The 10,652-nt window shown below is 34.8% G+C and overlaps 1 pseudogene; it reads left to right on the forward strand.

Moving 5' to 3' along the window:
- Positions 1 to 6,826: 6,826 nt before the first annotated feature.
- Positions 6,827 to 9,692, forward strand: LOC102489736 (coiled-coil domain-containing protein 90B, mitochondrial pseudogene; annotated as a pseudogene).
- The last annotated feature ends 960 nt before the right edge of the window (positions 9,693 to 10,652 follow it).

The following is a 10,652-nucleotide window of genomic DNA, read 5'->3' on the forward strand; positions in this document are numbered from 1 at the left end:
CTTTTTGCTCACTTTAGATTTAGTCTGCTTGTCTTTTTCCAATGCCTTAAGGTGAAAGTTAATTATTATTTGAAATCTCCTACTATTATTGAATTAGACATTTATCCTTTAAATTCTGTTTTCATCACATATGTTTTGGGGCACTCTATTTAGGTGTACGTATTTTATAATTCTACTTAATGAAAAAGTAACATTAATTCTTCACAAAATATTCCAAATACATAAGTGAAAATACTTTTCAACTTATGCTGTTAGACTAGTATTATCCCAATACCAAAACCAAAGACACCACAGGTAAAGCAAGCTACCAATCTCTCTAATAAGTACAGATGCAAAAGTTCTCTACAAATTACTAGCAAAGCAAACCCCGAAATATATATCAAGAATTACCCATCACACCCAAGTGAGTTTATACAGTGCAGCCAGGAGGATTTTCTCCTAGGAATACAAGAGCAGATTAACATCTGAATATTACCTAATATAATCCAACTCAGAAATAGAATAAAGGGCAAAAGTCACATAATCATCTCAATAGACGCAGAATAATATTGTCCAAAAATTGAACATCTGTTCACAATAAAAATACTCAACAAAATAGGAATAGAAGAAAACTTCCTTAACCTGTTAAAGAGTATTTGTTTTGTTTTGTTTTGTTTAGGTTTTTGCCATAAGGTGCATGCATTCTCCAGAGAGAGATAGAGACAGAGAGAGGAAAAATGAGAAATCCCCCCCCCCCAGGAGAGATGGTCACCCTCCAATATCTTTATTGTTCTCTTCTTAGGATTGTGGGCGTGCATGCACATATGCCTAGCATGATCTTCAAGTCACCAGTTCTAACCTCAAACCGTGGTAAGCCATGTGGAAGTCCAGTGCCTTAACCATCACGCCACCTGCTGGCTCTAAGAGCATGTATTAAGAACACACAAGAAGCTGGTGGTGTAGTGATTAAGGCAGCTGAATTCCACATGGTCAATTGCACAGTTTGAGTCCCAACCCAGCAGCTTGAAGAACATGCCTCATGTGTGTGCATGTGTGTTCAAAATCTCAAGAGGAGAATGAAGGAGAAGGGACTATGGTATGGCCATCCCCCCACCAAGGGTGGTGATCTATCTATGTACCTAGATATCCCTCCCTTGCAACCGGGCAAAAGTATGCACCTATAGCAAACTTAAAAAAAAAAAAAAAAAAAAAAAAGAAGGGAAAAAGAGTCAGAGCATCATAGATATAAAAGCGACCTAAATGTATGATCTAGGTCAAATCTTTGTGACCTAAATAAGGAAAACCTTATTAGTTCTGACAAGAAAAGCGGAAGCAAGCAATAGAAATTACACTTCATCAAAAGATAAAATTTTGTTCTATAAATAATTTCATCAACAACATGAAAAGACAATCCATAAAATAAGAGAGAATATGTGCATGTCATATATATGTCTTGGATGTATAGCTTAATGTATTTTATTAAAATCGTAAAGTTTTCAAGCACTATTTCTTCTAAATATATTTTTCTGTTTTCTTTCGATCTTATATAGTGTATATATTTTTATAATTATTATTTCTTACTGATGTTTTGAGGATTTTTCTTTGTAAAATGTTCCTCTTTCTCTGTAGTAACATTTTTCTTCTGCTTAAAAGTCTATTTTATTTAAGATTAGCATAACCAATCATACTGTTTTAGGGTTGTTTAGTGGCATCATTTATCTTTTTCTATTATTTTACATTTAACACATTTGTATCTTTGAAGTTAAAGTGTGTCTTCCTGTAAACCATCTATAGTTGGACTCGTTCTTTCCATCTGTCTGTCTCTCTTTCCTTTTTACCAGAGAGAGACAGAGAGACAAAGAGAAAGGGATAAGAAGGAAGTGCCCCCACACATATCACGGGGCTTGGCCATGCTGCAATTTCTTCTCCATATTTTCCTTGCTTCAGGATTTTGGACACGCACACATGTGCTGGGCATGTTTCTCAAGTTACGTGGTCCAGAACTTGAACTGTGCAGTCAGCCATGTAAAACCTAGCTGCTGTAATGACCAGGTTTTAGAGTTGGCCCAGTTTTTATCTTTCATTCAGTCTGACAATCACTTCATTTTAATTAGATTCTTTAATTTATTAAAATTGAATATTATTATTTATATTGTTGGATTTATGTCTGTCACTTCAGTATTTGTTTTCTCTGTTTCTTATGGCACTCTCTTTCACTGCCTTCTTTTACATTAAGTGAATATTTTTTGTGCCACAGTTTAATTCCATGAATAATTATTAGACATTGTTTTACTAATAATTCCTGATTAAAAAAAAAAAAACTTTACATCTAGAATGTAAAAGGACACCATACAGCTAAAACATATAAAGAAAAATACTTAACATGAACAAGTGATCTGAATATATAATATCCCAAAGAAGATGTACAAATGGCTAATGAGCACATGAAAAGATAATGAGCCTCATTAGTAACCAAGGAAATGCAAATGAAATGCACAATAAAATAGTGCATCTCATCCACTAGGATAAAGAAAAATAGAAAATAGAAATAATAACAAGTGTTGGTAAGAATGTGGAAAAATTAGAACTTTTTCATGCATTGCTGATGGGAATATAAAATGTCACAGTCATTTGGGGGAAACAGTATGGCAGTTTCTCAGAGGATAAACAGAGTTACTACTGGGTCATGGGAAAAGTCATGACCCATTTTTACATAGAAAAAAGTCATGACTTTTCCAATAACCCAGTATATGAAGCAGAAATTTTCCTCCTAGTTATATGTCTAAGACAAAAGAAAACAAATTCCCACATAAAACTTGTACATGAGTATTCATAGCAGCATTATCATAATTACCAAAAAATGGAAATAACCCAAATTCTTATTGATTGTTAAATGTGTGAAAAAAAATGTTGTGTATCATTGGTACAAAAAAACATTCAGCGGGGGCCGACAGGTGGCTTAGTGGTTAAGGGGGCTGGACTCCTACATGGCTGACTGAGGTTAGAGTCCCAGACCAGGAGGCTTGCTTTATCACTTTCCCTCTCTCTCTCACACTCTGTCCCTCTCTGGTCAAATTAAATAAATAAACAAAGTTGAATACAAAATAATTCTTTAAAAAATATCATTCAGCAATAAAAAATAATTAAATATTGACATATGTAACGACCTGTGTGAACCTTGAAAATACTATGCTAAATGAATGAAACCAGCCACAAAAGAAAACATTTGTTACAATTCCTTTTACATAAAATGTCTAAAATATGCAAATATATAAAGGCTAAAACTAGATTAGTGGTCACGTAAGTCTGGGAGAGGGAATGTTGAAGGAAGTGGAGAATGACTGCTAATGCGGAATTGGTTTCATTCAGTGTTGAAAATATTCTAAATCGACTTGGTGGTTGTTAAACAGCGAATATACTAGAAATGGATTAATTATATACTTTGAATGTATAAATCATATGTATATAGGATAAATACAAGTTAAAATTAAGAAAAAATAAAATATATTAATAATTCTTCCTGATTCCAAAAGGAAGAGACTCTATTCCATCCCTTTTCTTAAAACATTAACTTTCAAAACACATAACTATGGGGCCAGCAAGTGGCATGGTCGTTAAGGTGTTGGACTCCCACATGGCTGACCACAATTCAATTCCTGGACCTGGAGGCTTGCTTTCTTGCATCCCCCTCCCCTGCACCTTTCACTCTCTCTAGAGAGTGCACGTGTCCTATAGCAAATTTTTAAAAAGTAACGATAATAATAACTAATATATGAAATTAAATATATAATTCTTAAAAAAAACTGTTATTCTTTTCTCTCTGCCCTTTAAGTATGTATGCAAATATTCTAAGAAGCAAAACAAGGGCTGACCCAATAGCCTAGACATTAAGAGAGTTGGATTTCACACGTCAGACTATGGTTTGGAGCCTACCTCTGGTGGCTCGAAAAAGAAGCTGAACACATTCCCGTGTGTGTCCAAAATTGCAACAGAATGGAGAGATGGAGGAGCCAGGATTGAGGTGTGACCATGCCCCATTGGAAATGCTTTTTCCCTCTCTTGTTCTCTCTCTCCAGGGAGCACGTGTGTCCTCTGGCAATTAAAAAAAAGGTAAAACAATTCTTTCATCAGATTTACAAGCCATATTTCTTTTTCAATAACCTGGGAGCTATCTCTTTGAAATTTAATCACCAAGGATTATAGCACTCCATCTCTTAGTTTCTGTGGGAGGGTGAGAGTCTAATTTTAGCTGTGCCTAACTCCAAGTTACAAATCTCCCTCCTCTCATAAAGATATGAGTAATTCATTTTTCCTGTTTAAATAAAATTAACAAACACAGGTGGCTACCTCAATTATAAGGTGAACTTAGAATAAACCGTATGTGACAAATGGTGATGTCAAGTTCTCTTATTTGAGGAACAGTTATCCTCTATCTTGACAAAATGTATTAAAAGGGGTTTATCCAATTGACTATATAAAAGGGTATATTTCCTTTCTATCTTTGCAATATATTTATCACATTGTCTGAGATGTGTATTATGTTCTGGTTTAATGCATACTCAATAATAAAATTATTTTCTCTCTCTTCTACTTTTTGTGGAGAGGTTTTTGGTTGGCAGAAGATTTGGTTTTAATTATATTTTCCCAACATATGGTACGTGAATCGTATCTTAATAGAGTTGTTATTTTAAAAATCAATTACATCATTTTACTCCCTCCCATTTATAATGTAATTGTCTTGGATATTTCCTATACATATAGTTAGAGTCACATTTTACACATTCTTATAACTTTTGCTTCCCACAAAAATATAATTTAGAAAACTCAAGAGGAAAAGGAAAGTATATTTTATTTTATTTAACCATATTTTTGTTCTTTCTGTTCTTTCTTTCTAATGTTCCAAGATTTTTTTCACCATGTCATAAGTCAGGTCCTATATTAGTCTGGTTGGGCTGCCAGAATAAAATTCCATAGACCAGGTGGCTCAAACAACAGAAATTTATGTTTTCATCATTCTGGAGACTGGAAGTCCAAGGTCACAGTGCCGGCATGGCTAGGTTCTGTTAAAGGCTCTCTTCTTGGCTTACAGATAGCTACCTATATGCACTGTGTCCTTACAGGAAGAGAAAAAAGTCTTCCTCTTTTTAAAAAAAAAGTTTATATATTTTTCTTCCTTGAGAGAGAGAGAGTTACAGAATCACTATCAAAAGGGTCTTCAAGGCACAATTCATATTCAGCCTCAATCACCCTGGATCACAGGTACATGAGCAAATGTCCAGGGTCGCATGTCCCTTGTATGCAAACTAGGGATCTTTCATTGGGTACAGTTGCATCCCCTCTGTGCCACTATCTGGGCCTCTGCATCTTCACAATATGTCACAGTCTCATCCAGCCTTATGACTTGATTTAACCTTAATTACCTCCATAAAGGCCCTATTTCTAGACATAGTCACATTAAGCATTAACATATGAATTTGGGAATGACAAAATTGATTCCATAACGTGCCCAAAGATCCCTAGCCAGTCTGCTTTCTTTCAACTTTCAGGTATTTCTTATGTTTTCTTTATATATAATGTCCAGGATTTTTTTTTTCAAGAGATATTTGCTATAGGGCATGTGTACTCACTGGAGAGACAGAGTCAGAAAGCGAGAAATTCCTCTCCCCCTAGGGGAATGGCCATGCCACAATCCCCTCTCCTCGATTCTTCTCTCAGGATCTTAGGCACACATGTGCATGTGCTCAGCCTGAGTTTCAAGTCACCGGATCTGGCACTCAAACTATGTTCAACTATGAGGGAGTTCACCAACATAACCATTATGCCATCTGCTAGTCCCAGTGTCTGGGGATTTTAATTATATGTAATTAAAAGAAAATGAACTGGTGTCTTGATAACTACTCTGTCAATCTACTAGTTCATTGAAAACTACCCACAGGAATATTTTTTATTTCTATACTTTACTCAAATTAGTAAATTGTCAACACCAGTAAATTGTGATAAATAAAATAATATACACAGTAATTAAAAAATTCTATACAAGGGGCCAGCAAGTGCCATGATGGTTAAGGCACTGGACTCTCACCTGACTGACCATGGTTTAAGCACTGCACCTGGCAGCTTGAAAATGACACTGGGCACATATGTGTGTGCCCAAAATCCCAAGAGGAGACAATAGGAGAAGGGACTATGGCACAACCATCCCTCCAGGGGGTGATTTCCCACTCTCCTTATCTCTGTCTCTCTCAGTCTCTCTTGCAAGTGCATGTACCCAATGGCAAAAAACAAAAACAAACAAACTAAAAAGCTATATGAATTTATACATCTTTATCTTCAGTGTCACTTACCTTGTTTTCAATTACTCACAGTCAATTATCATACACAAATATTACATGGAAAATTCCAGAAATAATTCATAAGTTTGAAATTGTGCACTGTTCTGAGTAGCATGATGAAATATCACACTGCTCCATTCCATTCTGCTGTGGACATGAGTCATCCTTTTGTCCAGTGTATCCATGCTATGCATGCTACCCACCCATTAGCCACTTAGGCATCTCAGTTCTCAGTTATTAGATCATAAAGCATAGTATGTATAATATTAATATTCATGGTTTCAGACATCCAGTGGTGGTCTTTAAATATAGTCTCCCCTAAAGATAAGGGGCACTACTGTACACTCAAAAGCACCATAGATGAATTAATACAAAACTTTAAAAAATGCTTAACAAGTCTCATAAGAAGTCAGTAAAGAGAAAAGAGAGGAAAAAAAACCTAAGGGGAGGGGGGAACTAAAAGTCAGACTTAAGCCCTACATATCAATTATTACACTAAATATAAATGCGGTAATATGCCTTTAAAAGACAGGTTGGCAGTGAATTTTCAAAATGACCAAACTATATCCTGACTATAAGAATCTCATTTAAAATCTAACATATAGGTAAATTGGAAGTAAACAATGAAAATAGACATATTATGCAAATATTAACAAAGAATAAGCATGAACATCAATATCAGATATAGTAGACTTTAGAGTAAAGAAAATACAAGACATGGTTGCCACATATTACATAAGATCAATTCACTGAGAAGCAATCTTGAATGTGTATGCACCAAACAATGGACCTGCAAAATATATAAATTAAAAACTGAGGGACCAGCAGTTAGCATAATGGCTATGTCATTGAATTCCCATGTAGTCAACTGCGGTTTGAGTCCCAGACCCGGTGGCTTAAACTCATGCCAGGCACATGTGTGTGTGTGCCCAAGGTCCCAAGAGAAGAATGGAGGAGAAGGGATTATGGCGTGGCCATCCCCCCTGGGGGGGGTGATTTCTCACTTTCTGTCTCTCTGTCTCTCTCTGACTTTCTGGAGAGTGCATGTGCCCTATACAAAAACCTCTCCAAAATAAAAAAAAAGAAAGAAAGAAAGAAAAAACTGATAGAATAGGAAAAAAGACACTTCTAAAATTAGCAATGGGGAATTCAATGCCCATGTATCAATAATTGCTACATTAACTAGCTATAAAATCAGCAATGATATAGAAGAAACCCACATTATCAAACAAAAAACATTTAATTGGTATTTATAGAACATCCTACCCTGCGACAGTAAAGTATACATTCTTTGCTTGCATCCCTGAAGCATGTATCAAAATAGAAGATATCTTGAGCCATGACAGAAACTTCAACAAAATCAAACTAATCAAAATGATGCAGAGTATGCTATCTGACCACAATGAAATCATATTAAATATCAATAATAGCAATATTTTTAAAGGCCTTAAGTTTCTGAAAAATAATATACTTTGAAACAATCAATGAGAAACTCTTAAGGAAAACAAAAAATGCATTGACCTGAATGATCATTTAAATGCAACATACCAAAATTTGTATAATGTAGTTAATATTGTCCTTAAATACAAACATTAAATACTTACTTTAGAAAATAAAAATGTCTTCAATCAATAATTTAAGTTCCCAGGGAAAGAAACTACATTACAAGCAAGCATAAGGAAAGAAATAATGAAATTGCCCTAAATTAATAAAATAAAATCAATAAAACAAAAATCCAATTTTTTGAATATATCAATAAGGTTACAAACCTTCAGCTAGATTGACAAAGGAAAAAAGAAAGCATATATTATTGATATCAGAAATGAAATAGGGAACCCAAAAGGATAGGGAAAATAAAACGCATATAGTAAAAACAGGGGAAAAAAACTGTTATATTTGCAAATATGTGCATCTACATAGAAAATTTCAATAAATGTATACATACACATATATCCAAGGGCACACACAACATATACATGAAAGAACCTGCTAAAACCGACTTCTAGGAATGAGTTTTAGTAATGTTATAGAAAACAAGATTGATGTAAAAATGTACAAACATAAATTTGCCAGCATAAATGAATGAATTCTTTGAACAGTACCAATTTTCACAAATCATCTACTATGAAATAGATCATTTGAACAGACACGACTGTTACTTTAAAACTCATAACTGAAAGTAAGAAATCTTTGATCCAAGATGGCATTGCTGGAGAATTCTGCAAACCTTTAAAAATAAATTTCAGAAATCCCATGCAATTATTTGCAATAGGAAATGCAAGAGGAGGGAGCACTTCTCAACACACTTTATAAAGTTAATGTTATTCTAATACCAAAAACAGATAAAGACAATACACAACCAAAGAAAACCATACACCAATAACACTCAAATATAAATGCAAAAATCCTAATAAAATATTATCAATAGAAATCAGAAATATAAAACAAAAAATATACAACAGGATTAAGATGGTTTCATTACAGAGATGCAAGAACAACACTATATTTAAAAATCAGTTAATTTAATTCACCCTATTATTAGGCAAAAGATAAAAAATCACTAGATATTATTAACTGATGCATAATAACCATTTGACAAATTCAATAACATAGATAAATTTTTTTTAAAAGAGGAGAGGGTACTTTGCTCTATATGATAAAGAACATCTACACAGGCCTTCTCCTGCCAACCATAAAACACAACATGAGGTGTTGCTGGGCTTGCCAGCTGCTGTAGGCATTTCTCACTGACCCTGCAGAGAGACTTCTTGACCACCACAGTCACCAAAAGATATGATGGGAGGCCAGTGGACATAACTCCTTTAGAACAAAGGAAATTAACATTTGATACACACGCATTGGTTCAAGACTTGGAAACTCATGGATTTGACAAAACACAAGCAGAAACAATTGTATCAGCATTAGCCACCTTATCAAATGTCTGCCTGGATACTATCTATAAAAGAAATGGTCGCTCAAGCTCAGCAGAGAATAGCAGTACAACAATTAATGGCACATTTGGACTCCATTAGGAAAGACATGGTCATCCTAGAGAAAAGTGAATTTGCAAATCTGAGAGCAGAGTACGAGAAAATGAAAGTTGAACTAAACCAAGCTAAACAACAACTAATAAATGAAACAAGTCGAATTCAAGCAGATAATAAACTGGATATCAATTTAGAAAGGAGCAGAGTAACAGATATGGATATCCAAATCAAAAGTGTTATTTCAGAAACCAGTAACAAAATTGACACTGAAATTGCTTCTTTAAAAGCACTGATGGAGTCTAACAAACTTGAGACAATTTGTTATCTTGCAGTCTCAGTGTTTACTTGCCTGATAATAGCATTAGGATTTTGTAGAATCTGGAAGAAGCAGTGAAAGTATTCTGTAATGCTCCAGTTGCTGCTGCTGCTGTTGACTTAAAGCACTGCACCATGATAGATTTACTTTGAACATTGACAGATACAGCAGAAACTTAAAACAACAGTTTATTCAAAGTATATATGCACGAAAGAGAAGTGGATAAGAATAGAAGGAGTATTTTGTCTTTGTCTTGTATATGTCTTTGTTATGTTGAAAAGCTGCCATTAAAAACCTGATTCATTTGAGATTTAAAAAAGGAACATCTACACATGTGAAAGCTATAGCTAACATCATACTTTACAGTGAAAGACTGAATCTATTCCTCCTAATATGGAACAAAAGGTAAGAGTGTCACCTCCCCCAGTGCTATTGATATAGGACTTGAAGTTTCAGGCAGTTCAATAAAGAAAATAAAAGGCATCAAGTATTAAGAGGAAAAAAGAAAACTGTCTTATTTGCAAATATGAGTCTATATAGAGAATTTCAACAAATGTATATACACACATACACTCACACACACCACACACACACAAAAGAACCTGTGAAAACTGACTTCCAGGATGAGTTTTACCCATGTTATAGAATATTAGATCAACATAAAAAATCAACTGCATTTCTATATACAAGCAATGAATATGTGAACACAGACATTTAAAATGCAATATAATTTGTAATTCTTAAAAATGAAATGCTTAGGCATGTATTCCACATAACATGTACAGAACTTGTATATTGACAACTATAAAGTACTTCCCCATGACTGGCTGGCAGGCCTACATTCTCTTTCTCTTCAGACAGGAGAGTGGGGACTCACCTGAGGCCACCTGCAGCACAGCTTTGCTGGACTTCCCTGAACTGTTAAGTGTAGACAAAAGAAAGGAGGGGCTTCTGACAGAGAGGAGAGTACCAAGGATTTCCCCTCCAGGCCAGAGGGGAGAACACAGGGCACCACTCCAGACCACCTCCTAACCTTGG

The sequence above is a fragment of the Tupaia chinensis genome, unplaced genomic scaffold (genome assembly GCF_000334495.1).
Source record: "Tupaia chinensis unplaced genomic scaffold, TupChi_1.0 Scaffold142961_1, whole genome shotgun sequence".
NCBI lineage: Eukaryota > Metazoa > Chordata > Mammalia > Scandentia > Tupaiidae > Tupaia > Tupaia belangeri.